Source organism: Aquarana catesbeiana, linkage group LG09 (assembly GCF_042186555.1).
Source record: "Aquarana catesbeiana isolate 2022-GZ linkage group LG09, ASM4218655v1, whole genome shotgun sequence".
Classification (NCBI taxonomy): Eukaryota; Metazoa; Chordata; class Amphibia; order Anura; family Ranidae; genus Aquarana; species Aquarana catesbeiana.
Window position 1 is genome coordinate 219,881,563 of NC_133332.1, and position 13,522 is coordinate 219,895,084.

Here is a 13,522-nt window from a genome sequence, read left to right on the forward strand (position 1 = left end):
GTTCCTGCACCATCAGACTTCATATCACCCCCAATTCCTGAACCTTCATTCTTTAGACCAGCAAGATTCCTCTACCCTCGCACCTCAATCACCCCAATTTCTGCACCTTCAAATCTCAAGCCTCAATGCATTCATTTTCACACCTAAAATTAACCCCAATTCTTTAACCATCACACCTCAGATCACCCCAGTTCCTGCATTTTCACAACGCAGATCAGCCACAGTTCCTAAACTGTCACTATGATCACCCCCAATTCCTGCGCCACTACCACATCACCCCAATTCCTGCACCACCACACCTCACATCACCCCCCAATTCCCGTACCACCACACTGAGCATCACCCCCAATTCCTGTACCTTCACATCACCTCCAATTCCTGAAAATTCCCACCTAAAATCACCCTAGTTCCTGCACTTTCATACCTCAGATCACCAAGATTCCTCTACCATCGCACCTCAGATCACCCCAATTTCTGCACCTTAAGATCTCAAGTAAGCCCCAATAAATGCACCTGCACACCTCGGAGCACCCCAATGAATGTATCTTTAGATATCAAATAAGCCTCAATGGATGCATTTTTCACACCTCAAATTAGCCCCAATTCCTGCACCTTCATACCACAGATCAACTCTAGTTCCTGCACCTTCAGACTCGAGATCACCCCAATTATTATTTTATTACAGGTACATATATAGCGCTGTCAATTTGTGCAGCACTTTACGTGTTTATTATAAATTCACAGCAGTCCCTGCCCTCAAGAAGCTTCCAGTCTAAGGTCCCTCACATTAATACATATACATACTAGGGACAATTTGGACAGCAGCCAATTAACCTACCAGCATGTCTCCCTGGAGTGTGTAAGGAAACCAGATGAAACCCACACATTCACAGGGAGACCTAGCAAACTCCAGGCTGGTAGCTGCTGCACCTTCACAACTCGTATTGACCCACTAATTCCTGCACCTGTAAATTAGTAGTTCCCGACAGCTAACCTGGTTCAGCAGTGCAGGGGTCAGCAGGGCATAGGCTATTGTTCAGCATGGCGGAAAACTGAGATAACTGGGGTAGTGTACAGGTGTCAGCGAGGCAGAAAACTGGGGTCAGTGGAGAAGAGGCCTGGGGTGAGCAGGGCAGAGGACGTGGTCACTGGGCCAGTGTACAGACGTCAGCTGAGTAAAGGTCTGAGGTCAGCGGGGCAGAGGATGGGATCAGCAGGGCAGTGTACAAGGGTCAGCCGGGCAGAGGACGGGGGGGTCACTGTACAGGGATCAGCCAGGCAGAGGTCTATGGGGGATAGGAGTGTACAGGGGTCAGTAGGGCAGAGAACAGGGGTCAGTAGGGCAGAGAACAGGGGTCAGTGCTGGCAGGGCACACAACAGAGCTCCCCCCCACCCACCCCACAGCACATAGCTGAGATCAGATTAATTTACAGACACAGCCTCCATCTGTGCAGTAGGTAGCTGGCTACTGCTGCTGTTACGATCTGGAGATTTTTACAGGTTAGAGTAGCAACATAGCGGGCAGCTATATATCATGCAGGGATGGGAGGAGCAGTTCAGCAGGTTGGGCTCTATATCTGTCCAAACACAGGATCAATGTTGGCAAAAAGGAGGGCAAGCGGAATGAGGTGGGTGGGACCAGAGGCAGCGAGACTCCTTCCTATGTAGCCAGCGGCAAGCATTTGGGAGGCTGGATGTGTTGGGTGTCCCAGCCTTTACGTGCCACGTCAGGCACGTGTCCCAGGGTTGCTGACCCTGCTCTAGTGTCCTGTCTAATCCGACAAACCAGAATCTCCAACGTAAATATTGCAGAAATTACAGGTTCCAGGCTTTCAAAAGGGTTTCCAAACACCTATAAAGAGAATCCTTGAGAGAGCAGACAAACTCAGTTGAGGACTGAAATGGCAGGGTTTACTACCGACTAGTCCATTTTATTCTTGAATTCCTTTTCCATAAGATAGATTTCTGCAAAATGGATAAGAGGTGTGAATATCTTTTCAGGCTTAGGACAATCCTCACATAATGCACATTACGTTTTTAGACTTAGCACTCATAGAGGCTTGTTTTGGCTGTGAAGAATCAGGTGCTGCTGTGCAATGTGTCAACAGTGGGAAGCAATAACTTACAAGTCGCAGAATACAGGGATTGCAAAAATCTCTGCAGCATACGCTACAGTTAATGTCCCCACCGCTTTCCCCAAACTCAGAGGTTTAGAGGCTCCAGCTCTTATTCAGAAACAAAGTCAGTAAGTAAAGGAGAAATGTAGGGTTTTTGGAAACTGAAATTGGAAGGTTCTAGGAGGGATGAAAATTTTTAGAAGAGTTAAGACATAGGGGTTTATTTACGAAAGGCAAATCCACTTTGCACTACAAGTACACTGTAAGTGCACTTGGAAGTGCAGTCACTGTAGATCTGAGGGGGACATGAAAGGAGAATAAAAAACAGCATTTTTATTTGTGCGTGATTGGAAGATAAAACCAGCAGAGCTACCCCTCAGATCTAAAGCGACTGCACTTTCAAGTGCACTTGTAGTGCAAAGTGGATTTGCCTTTAGTAAATAAGCCCCAATGTGGCATAGAAATTTGCTTCTATCATACAGGCCACATGTTGCAAGCCTGAGAGGGAACTAGAATCAGAGGAAGGGAGAAGTGTCAAACTAGGACATAGCTGTCTTCTTGTTCTGGAGCAATCAACCTGTGTGGTGTTGTGTTTCCTTTAGGTCAATCTTCAAAGTGCATGTTATTCAGTCCCAACCCCCTCGTGCCTGTGTTCCACCATTGCTGAAGTGATTGGATCCCCAGTGAGGTGCTCTCGAAATGTAAGAGGAGGAATTGGGTTTTTTTGTATCCAAAATAATAGAAGAGCCACTATAACCCAGGCGATGACTGTGCTCTTTCCTGTGTCTCTGTAGTAGAAGGCAGCCGAAAGTGTATTAAATGTGTTGCGCTTGTTTTCTGAAGGTATGGCAAGCCACGTACATCAAAAAGAAGGCATTTGCAACTACTGTATGTAACCATCCAGAAACAATGTCATGATGCTGCATGTGCTGTTACAAGCACTGCAGTTTGGGTAGGGTTAAGAACTTGCATACAATACAGGGGAACCCTGTCCTACCTTATCCATGTCGCTTTACCTGCTAGGAGTTCAGGCTTTGCCTGTCAAGTTGGGCTTACCCCCGATGGGGTCTTCAGAATCTTGGCACCATAGGGATGGTCCACAGCCCTGGACCTGTATAGCACCCTGTGGATAACTGCACTTGTTGCAAAAAATGCCAAGGTGAGAACCTAATGCAGATCCAAGTCCAAAGCAAACAATTCAGTCCAGGTACAGTCCCCAAAGTAGACACCGAGAGTTACTGATCTGGAAACTGCTGGGTACTATAGGCAATAAGCAGTTAGGTATTGACAGAAGTGTCTGAAGAAAAAAAATGAATAAATAAATAATGAAAAGACCTCCAAAAGAAGAGGTCAATCACCTAATGCCAGCAGCAAAACACAGTCGATTGTGGAGTGAACAAGCCCCCAGGGGTGGCCCCAGCACAGTTTTTGCAGCATATAACCCATGGTCTATGTGTACAAGTCCTCTGTCAAATTAAGATACAGATTTATAAATTACCTGTCAGCCTGTTTGGCAAAACGTCACTCAGTAGCAGAGGTCCCAGCACCAAGTCTTAACTCCTAGGCTTGTCCAATAGCGAATTCCCCATTGATCGCTGACATTCCTCCTGTTCACTTCTGGTCACTGCAAGACACAATAGTGATGTAGAAGTGGGTGGAAGTAATAACAGTGGCCAGCACACCCAGAAAGGTGGAATCAGATGCAGGTCAGGTGCAGGAGCTCTGCTACAGGGTAAAGTTTTAGCAAACAAGACTACAGCAAGGTATTTTCTTCACAGGTTTAGTTCTTTTTATAACCGCCTCAGGACCACCCACCACACTTATACTGAGGCAGGGCGGCCCTACAGCATTGGATCACATACATGCACGTGAACATGATTTTGTAGTTCTGGGTAGGCAGCACGCGCCCCCTGCCCAAGCTGTGCTGTCATTTGCTTCAGCACAAGTCAAACAGCAGGTCCTGGCCAATGATTTATGGCCAGAACCCACTGATCGGCTGAGTGAATGACAGAAGAGAGCCCTGTGTTGGTAAACAACACAGGGCTCTCTACAGACAGCAGTGATGTGCCAATTAAATCAACACATTGCTTAGTAAAAACAGCACACACACTAAACATTGTTAAGCACACATTTAACACCTTGATCGCCCTAGATGTTAACCCCTTCCCAGTCAGTGTCATTAGTACAGTGACCATGTATAGTTTTTCTTAACACTGATCATTGTCGCTGGTGATCTCAGTGGCAGTCAGTTCCCTCCCCAACTTCAGTTAGTGTCAGATTGCTCGCTGCACTATCATGGTCCCACTAAAAGTTGCTTAACACCATCATTACTAGCATAAAATGTGTAATTTTACACATTTACAGTCAAGCATGATGGTGAGAGTGTCATGGTCTGGGGCTGTATGAGTGCTCCTGGGACTGGGGAGCTACAGTTCATTGAGGAACCATAAATGCCAACATGTACTGTGACATACTGAAGCAGAACATGATCCCCTCCCTTCAGAGACTGGGCCGCAGGGCAGTATTCCAACATGATAACGACCCCAAACACACCTCCAAGATGACCACTGCCTTGCTAAAGAAGCTGAGGGTAAAGGTGATGGACTGTCCAAGCATGTCTCCCAACCTAAACCCTATTGAGCATCTGTGGGGCATCTTCAAATGGAAGGTGGAGGAGCGCAAGGTCTCTAATATCTACCAGCTTTGTTACATACATAGTTACATAATTAGTCAGGTTGAAAAAAGACACAAGTCCATCCAGTTCAACCATAAAAAAAAAAAAATAAAAAATATTGTACAATCCAATAGACCTAATTCTATACCCACAATTGATCCAGAGGAAGGCAAAAAACCCAGGCAGAGCATGCTCCAATTTGCTACAGCAGGGGAAAAAATTCCTTCCTGATCCCCCAAGAGGCAATCGGATTTTCCCTGGATCAACTTTACCTATAAATGCTAGTACCCAGTTATATTATGTACATTTAGGAAAGTATCCAGGCCTTTCTTAAAGCAATCTACTGAGCTGGTCAGAACCACCTCTGGCGGGAGTCTATTCCACATTTTCACAGCTCTTACTGTGAAGAAACCTTTTCATATTTGAAATTGAAATCTCTTTTCCTCCAGTCGTAAAGAGTGCCCCCTTGTCCTCTGTGTTGACCGTAAAGAGAATAACGCAACACCAAGTTCACTATATGGACCCCTTATATATTTGAAAATGTTGATCATATCCCCCCTTATTCTCCTCTTCTCAAGAGTGAATAAATTCAGTTTCTCTAATCTTTCCTCATAACTGAGCTCCCCCATGCCTCTTATCAGTTTGGTTGCCTTTCTCTGCAACTTTCTCCAGTTTCCCGATATCCTTTTTGAAAACTGGTGCCCAAAACTGAACTGCATATTCCAGATGAGGTCTTACTAATGATTTGAACAGGGGCAAAATGATGTCTCTCTCTCTAGAGACCATACCTCTCTTAATACAAGAAAGGACTTTGCTCACTTTGGAAACCGCAGCTTAGCATTGCATGCTATTATTGAGCTTATGATCTACCAAAACCCCCAGATCCTTCTCCACTACGGATTCCCCCAGTTGTACTCCCCCTAGTATGTATGATGCATGCATATTCTTAGCCCCCAAGTGCATAACTTTACACTTCTCGACATTAAACCTCATCTGCCACATAGATGCCCAATCAGACTGTGATGTCGTCATGAAGGAGTGAGGACTCCAGTGGCAACCTGTGAAGCTCTGGTGAACTCCATGCCCAAGGGGGTTAAGGCAGTGCTGGAAAATAATGGTGGCCACACTAAATTTTGACACTTTGGGCCCTAGACCAGCTCGTGTGTAGGTGCAGTGTTCTGTCTATCACACAAGCTGGTCTAGGAGGAGGGCAGGACTTTTGTCACAGAGCAACTGAACCTTTCACACTGAGCTCCGTGACACAGCGTGAGATGCGCGCTGTGCCTGTACGTAATCCACTGGCACTAACTGGTGAGGCAGCAATGATTGGCACTGTAAGACAGCAATGATGGGCACTGTAAGGCTACATTGATTGGCACAGTAAAGCAGAAATGATTGGCACGGTAAGGCGGCAATGAGGGGCACAGTAAGGCTGCAATGATCAGGACCCTGATGTAAGGGGAGGCTCTCTGGGGACCCCGATGTAAGTGGGGGATCCGCACTCATATGCAACGAGATAGAGAATATATATATATATATATATATATATATATATATATATATATATATATACATACATACACACACACTGGTAACTCATTTGGAGGACGCACCCAGTGCCGATCCTGACCTCCCTGGGGCCCCAAGCAAAATTCTGCTAAGGGGCCCTCTACCTGACCCGTGATGCTGTGAGCTATGTAAACGTGTGTGTGTGTGTGTATATATATATATATATATATATATATATATATATATATATATATATATATATATATATATATATATATATATATATATATATACACACACACACACACACACACACACACACACGTTTACATAGCTCACAGCATCACGGGTCAGGTAGAGGGCCCCTTAGCAGAATTTTGCTTAGGGCCCCAGGGAGGTCAGGATCGGCACTGGGTGCGTCCTCCAAATGAGTTACCATTCCCTCCTGAGAGACCAGCCTTCTTCCTGGCTCTCCCCAGCAAGGATCCTCCCCTGGATCTCCTCAGCTTTGCTCGGCTTCTTCCACACAGGCAAGACAGCCTAAGGACCACCGCAGGATTAGTAGGCCCCAGAAAGGCTTCTGGGCCTACTTGCAGCAACATATCCTCAGGCCAGTAGGGCCCCGAGGTAATAGAAGACACAAGGGCACGTGGCTCTGCCCAATAAATACCATAGTTGCCAACAGTCCCAATTTTGGGACCCTCGTCCCGATTAAAGCTTGTCCCGATTGTTTTCCCGGGATTTTGGTTTTGTCCCAAGAAAATCGGGAATGTTTTTGGCAAAAAACGGCAACGGCTACACAAAAATGGCCGCCGTCGCCTCCACGAGTGTATTTCCCTCTTATGTTCAGTGCAGAGGAGAGGGGCAACCAATCGGCTTCTCTCTTCAGTATACAAATAGAAAATGCTATTGTACAGGCTGCAGGGATTGGCAACCCCTCCCCTCTCTCCACTGAACACAAGGAAATGTTCAGTCTCCACACGCCGCTGCCAACCCTCCGCTCCGCGTGTCTGAAGAGCTCCACTAATGGAAGGACCGGGGCTCGCTGGTGGGGACAGTGCACTGATGGTCCTGGCTCCCCCCTTGCGATGAGCAGGGGGGACACAGTCACACTGATGGAAGGACCGGGGCTCCGCCGGCTGGGGACAGTGCACTGATGGTCGTGGCTCCTCCTTGCACCCTGTCCCCCCATGTCACCACCATACCTCCACCCCCCTCCGCCCGTGCCACCACCATACCTGCTTCCCCCCTCCTCCCCGTGTCACCACCATAACCTGCAGCCCCCTCCTACCATAGCACCACCATACCTGCACCCCTTCCCTCCATATCACCACCATACCTGGGGACGCCTGAGGCAAGAGGCACTCCGCTGGGGACGCCTGAGGCAAGAGGCACTCCGCTGGGGACGCCTGAGGCAAGAGGCACTCCGCTGGGGACGCCTGACGCAAGAGGCACTCCGCTGGGGACGCCTGACGCAAGAGGCACTCCGCTGGGGACGCCTGACGCAAGAGGCACTCCGCTGGGGACGCCTGACGCAAGAGGCACTCCGCTGGGGACGCCTGACGCAAGAGGCACTCCGCTGGGGACGCCTGACGCAAGAGGCACTCCGCTGGGGACGCCTGACGCAAGAGGCACTCCGCTGGGGACGCCTGACGCAAGAGGCACTCCGCTGGGGACGCCTGACGCAAGAGGCACTCCGCTGGGGACGCCTGACGCAAGAGGCACTCCGCTGGGGACGCCTGACGCAAGAGGCACTCCGCTGGGGACGCCTGACGCAAGAGGCACTCCGCTGGGGACGCCTGACGCAAGAGGCACTCCGCTGGGGACGCCTGACGCAAGAGGCACTGCGCTGGGGACGCCTGACGCAAGAGGCACTGTGCTGGGGACGCCTGACGCAAGAGGCACTGTGCTGGGGGCACCTGATGTAAGGAGGCACTCTGCTGGGGGCACCTGATGTAAGAGGTACTGTACTGGGGAAACCTGATGTAAGAGGTACTGTCCTGGGGACACCTGATGTAAGGAGGCACTCCGCTGGGAATGCCTGATGGAAGGAGGCACTCTGCTGGGGGCACCTGATGTAAGGACGGACTCTGCGGGGGGCACCTGATGGCATCTGGTGACAGGTGACACGCTTAGGGGTCCCACTGATTCTGTATTATGGTGAGTTGAAGGATTTAATTCTATATTACAATGTAATAATAGAAATAATGTGCTTCAATCATCCTGACACCATAACAACCATGGTGCCGGGATGATTGAAGCGCTAACACCAGGTGTTTGGAATATCTTTATCTGCTGATTGTTAAACTCTGGAATACACATTGCTATTGTGGTGTAGGATATGGGTCTGCTGTCCCTCCATCCCTCTACCCCCCTTTCCCTCTCCATCCCTCATTCATCTCAGACTCTAACCACACCCTTTTTTGAGCCACACCCATTTAAGCCACACCCACTATTTTGTGTAAGCCACGCCCAATTTTTGGCGCTTCGCGCGCTGCATTTTTCTTTTCCCTATGGCACGCCTACAAACTCATGCCCCGCCCCCTTATTATAGTGTGACTCCACCTACAGCCAAAAAAGTGTCCCGAAATTTTTTTTTACAATGTTGGCAACTATGAAATACCCCCTTATCAGAATGCAAAGGGGCCAGGAACCTCCTACTGGGCTGTTGTGGAATAGTCATTACATACAGTGCCTTGCAAAAGTATTAATCCCCCTTGACATTTTACCTATTTGTTACATTACAGCCTTCAGTTCAATGTTTTTTTAATCTGAATTATATGTGATGGATCAGAACACAATAGTCATAGTCTAAGTTGGTGAAGTAAAATTAGAAAAATATATACATAAAACTATTTTTCAGAAATAAAAAAACTGATAATTGGCATGTGCGCATGTATTCACCCACTTTGTTATGAAGCCCATAAAAAGCTCTGGTGCAACCCTTCAGAAATCACATAATTAGTGAAATTATGTCCACCTTATGTGCAATCTAAGTGTCACATAATCTGTCATTACATATACACACCTTTTTGAAAAGCCCCAGAGGCTGCAACACCTAAGCAAGAGGCACCACTAACCAAACACTGCCATGAATGCCAAGGAACTCTCCAAACAAGTAAGGGACAATGTTGTTGACAAGTCAGGATTAGGTTATAAAAAAAAATATCAAAATCTTTGATGATCCCTAGGAGCACCATCAAATCTATCATAACCAAATGGAAAGAAAATGGCACAACAGCAAACCTGCCAAGAGACGGCCACACACCAAAACTCACGGACCAGGCAAGGAGGACATTAATCAGAGAGGCAGCACAGAGACCTAAGGTAACTCTGGAGGAGCTGCAGAGTTCCACAGCAGAGACTGGAGTATCTATACATAAGACGACAATAAGCCGTACGCTCCATAGAGTTGGGCTTTATGGCAGAGTGGCCAAAAGAAAGCCATTACTTTCAGCAAAAAACAAAATGGCACGTTTTGATTTTGCAAAAAGGCATGTGGGAGACTCCCAAAATGTATGGAGGAAGGTGCTCTGGTCTGATGAGGCTAAAATTGAACTTTTTGGCCGTCAAAGAAAAACGCTATGTCTGGCGCAAACCTAACACATCACATCACCCAAAGAACATCCCCACAGTGAAACATGGTGGTGGCAGCATCATGCTGTGGGGATGTTTTTCAGCAGTCGGGACTCTGAAACTGGTCAGAGTTGAGAGAAAGATGGATGGTGCTAAATACAGGGATATTCTTGAGAAAAACCTGTACTACTCTGTGTGTGATTTGAGGCTAGGACGGAGGTTCACCTTCCAGCAGGACAATAACCCCAAACACACTGCTAAAGCAACACTTGAGTGCTTTAAGGGGAAACATGTAAATGTGTTGGAATGGCCTAGTCAAAGCCCAGACCTCAATCCAATAGAAAATCTGTGGTCAGACTTAAAGATTGCTGTTCACAAGCGCAAACCATCCAACTTGAAGGAGCTGGAGTGGTTTTGCAAGGAGGAATGGGCAAAAATCCCAGTAAGATGTGGCAAGCTCATAGAGACTTATCCAAAGCGACTTGGAGCTGTGACAGCCGCAAAAGGTGGCTCTACAAAGTATTGACTTTAGGGGGGTGAATAGTTATGCACATTGACTATTTCTGATATTTTGTCCTATTTGTTGTTTGCGTCACAATACAAAAAAAAAAAAAAAAAAATCTTTAAAGCTGTGGTCATGTTCTGTAAATTAAATTATGCAAATCCTCAAACAATCTATTTTAATTCCAGGTTGTAAGTCAACAAAACACAAAAAATGCCAAGAGGGTGAATAGTAATTCTCATACTGGCCTATGGTACCAGTGACACCTACTGACAATAGTGAGAAATGCATAACTCAGCTAAGTTTAGAGCAGAACTAAAACTATACAATCAAATCTGAGCTGTCAGCCAAAAACTACATTTACACTATAGACCCAATTTTAGGAACCGGGGGAGATTATATATATATTATATATATATATATATATATATATATATATATATATATATATATATATATATATATATATATATATATATATATATATATATATATATATATATATATATATATATATATATACACACACACACACACATATATACATATATACATACATACATACACACACAATATAACTTTCACACAAACCAATTAATATACACTTGTTGGTATTTTGTTTGTTTTTTTAAACCAAAGGCATGTAGCAGAATACATTTTACCCTAAATTTATAAAGAAATTTGATTTCTTAAATTTTTTGATTGGATAGGTTTTATAAAAATATTTTAATTTTATCTTTTTTCATTTATAGCACAAAAAAAAAAAAAAAAACCTAGTGGTGATCAAAAACCACCAAAAGAAAGCTATATTTGTGTGAAAAAAATTATATAAAATTTCATTTGGGTACAGCGTTGCGTGACCATGCCATTAACAGTAGCGCAGTGCCAAATTGCAAAAAAATGGCAAGGTCATTATGGGGCAAAATCTTCCGGTGCTGAAGTGATTCATTTTGTTGACACTCCAACAGGGTCACTTTAACCATTTGCCGACCTCGGCACGCCAATATACGGCGGCACAATAGCAGCGGTGGGCAAAAGGGCGTACCTGTACATCCCCTTTAAATTGGCGGGGTTAGCAGGCACAAGCTCCGCGTACAGCGTGACCGCGGTCTCCCAGCGACCGTGTCACGGAGCCACAGAGCCACAGAACGGGGAAGTGCCTATGTAAACAAGGCTTTTCCCCGTTCTGCCTTGTGACATGACAGAGATTGCCGCTCCCCGTCATTGGGAGCAGTGATCACTGTGTGAGTTGTAGCCCATCCCCCCAACAGTTAGAATCACTCCCTAAGACACACTTAACCCCTTCATCGTCCCCTAGTGGTTAACCCCTTCCCTGCTAGTGTCTTTTACACAGTAATCAGTGCATTTTTATAGCACTGATCGCTGTATAAATGACAATGGTCCCAAAAATGTGTCAAAAGAGTCCGATGTGTCCGCCATAATGTCGCAGTCACGATAAAAAAAAATTTTAGAAAAAAAACGCAGATCTCCACCATTATTAATTTAAAAAAAATTAATAATAAAAATGCCATAAAACTATCCCCTATTTTGTAGACGCTATAACTTTTGCGCAAACCGATCACTATACGCTTGTGATTTTTTTTACCAAAAAAAGTAGAAGAATACATATCGGCCTAAACTGAGCAAAAAAAAAAAAAGGTGTTTTTTTTATATATTTTTGGGGGATATTTATTATAGCAAAAAGTAAAAAATATTGAATTTTTTTTCAAAAATGTCGCTTTTTTTGTTTATAGCGCAAAAAAAAAAAAAAAAAAAAAAAAAAAAAATCGCAGAGGTGATCAAGTACCAACAAAAGAAAGCTCCATTTGTGGGGAAAAAAAAGAACATCAATTTTGTTTGGGTGCAACGTAGCACGACTGCGCAATTGTCAGTTAAAGCGACACAGTGCTGAATCGTAAAAAGTGCTCTGGTCAGGAAGGGGGTAAAATCTTTCCGGGGCTGAAGTGGTTAAGGAAAGCAGAATACCTCAAATGTTCACATACCCTAAAACTGGACATAGACGGTTGAAATCTCGACCGGTTTAGCAGGGAGACTTGGGTACTACCAGCATGCCGTATTTTTCAAGTGATTATATTTCCCCTGGGAGAACACAGTAGCTCCACAGGAGGGATTCACCCATCAACATTGACTGTGGTTGCAGGGGGAAAAAAAAAAATGAAAATAAAATAAAAAAAAAAATCACACCATCTATGGCCAGTATAAGAGACACCTTGGTGAGTCATTGTGGCTTTACAAATATTTGCAAATGTATACATCTGAGACCCTTTTGTTAGATTTTCTATGCTGGCTATAGGATGGAGGGAAGGGATTTTTTTTCAATGTCAACATAGTAGCACAAAAATGATAAACCCAAGGGGAATGCAAAAGAAAAAGTTGCAGAGAACTCCCAATTTGCAGCCTAAATCCCTGCCTTGAGGGGGCATGTTTACCAAGAGCCATCCGGTAAATGTTTGTTAGCAAAGTAACAGAGGTTTAACCAGGGCTTTTTTTCTCAGAGAATAGGTGCAAGAACTCATCCATGCCCGCCACACACACATACCTGCCAAATGACATCAAATAGTGCATACAACCCCTCCCCCCACTGCCCTCATCTCCCCCCCCTCCCTTAAAAGCTCCACCAGCTGTCATATTTCTTACCTTTGTTGCAATATTAGGCTGAAGCACCTATCCGGCAAGGGAGATCATGCAGTAGGAGCATCAACAACCAGTCACCAGGGAAAAAATGGAGACCACAGAGGGTGCAGCCTACCAAGCACCCTCTCCTTCCCATGACTGCACTAAACCCTGGGCACCTGTTCTGTATCTCCCTTGTGCCTGTCCGGCACTCAGAGGGATCTGCACAGAAGATCTGACCTTTGGGAGCTACTGGGAGATAAGCTATCACATGTAAACGCAGAAGATGGACTTCAGTGTTACCAAGTGATAGTGGTGAGCAGAAGACCTGAACCAGAAGTGGTGGAACTGAGTTCCCCCTAGTTCCTGCTGAAAAAAAGCCCTGGGTTTAACAGATTTCAGTACCAGCTAGTCCAAACAGACATTGGAAACTCTCTCAGTCTGCATACTGGCATTTTGCAAGCATCTTGTAGCAACTTTTGGAACACTTTGCAAAATCATATATTGCA

The 13,522-nt window shown here is 45.4% G+C and overlaps 1 long non-coding RNA gene across 1 annotated transcript in view; it reads right to left on the bottom strand.

Annotated features, from left to right (window-relative positions):
• LOC141108276 (uncharacterized) overlaps positions 1 to 13,213 on the bottom strand; it is a 66,573-nt gene extending 53,360 nt beyond the window's left edge. The window contains exons 1-2 of the long non-coding RNA XR_012236048.1: positions 13,038 to 13,213; positions 3,617 to 3,742 (exon numbers count right to left, since the gene is read on the bottom strand). This is a non-coding gene — a long non-coding RNA (uncharacterized lncRNA). The remainder of the gene's footprint in view (positions 1 to 3,616; positions 3,743 to 13,037) is intronic.
• Positions 13,214 to 13,522: the final 309 nt, after the last annotated feature.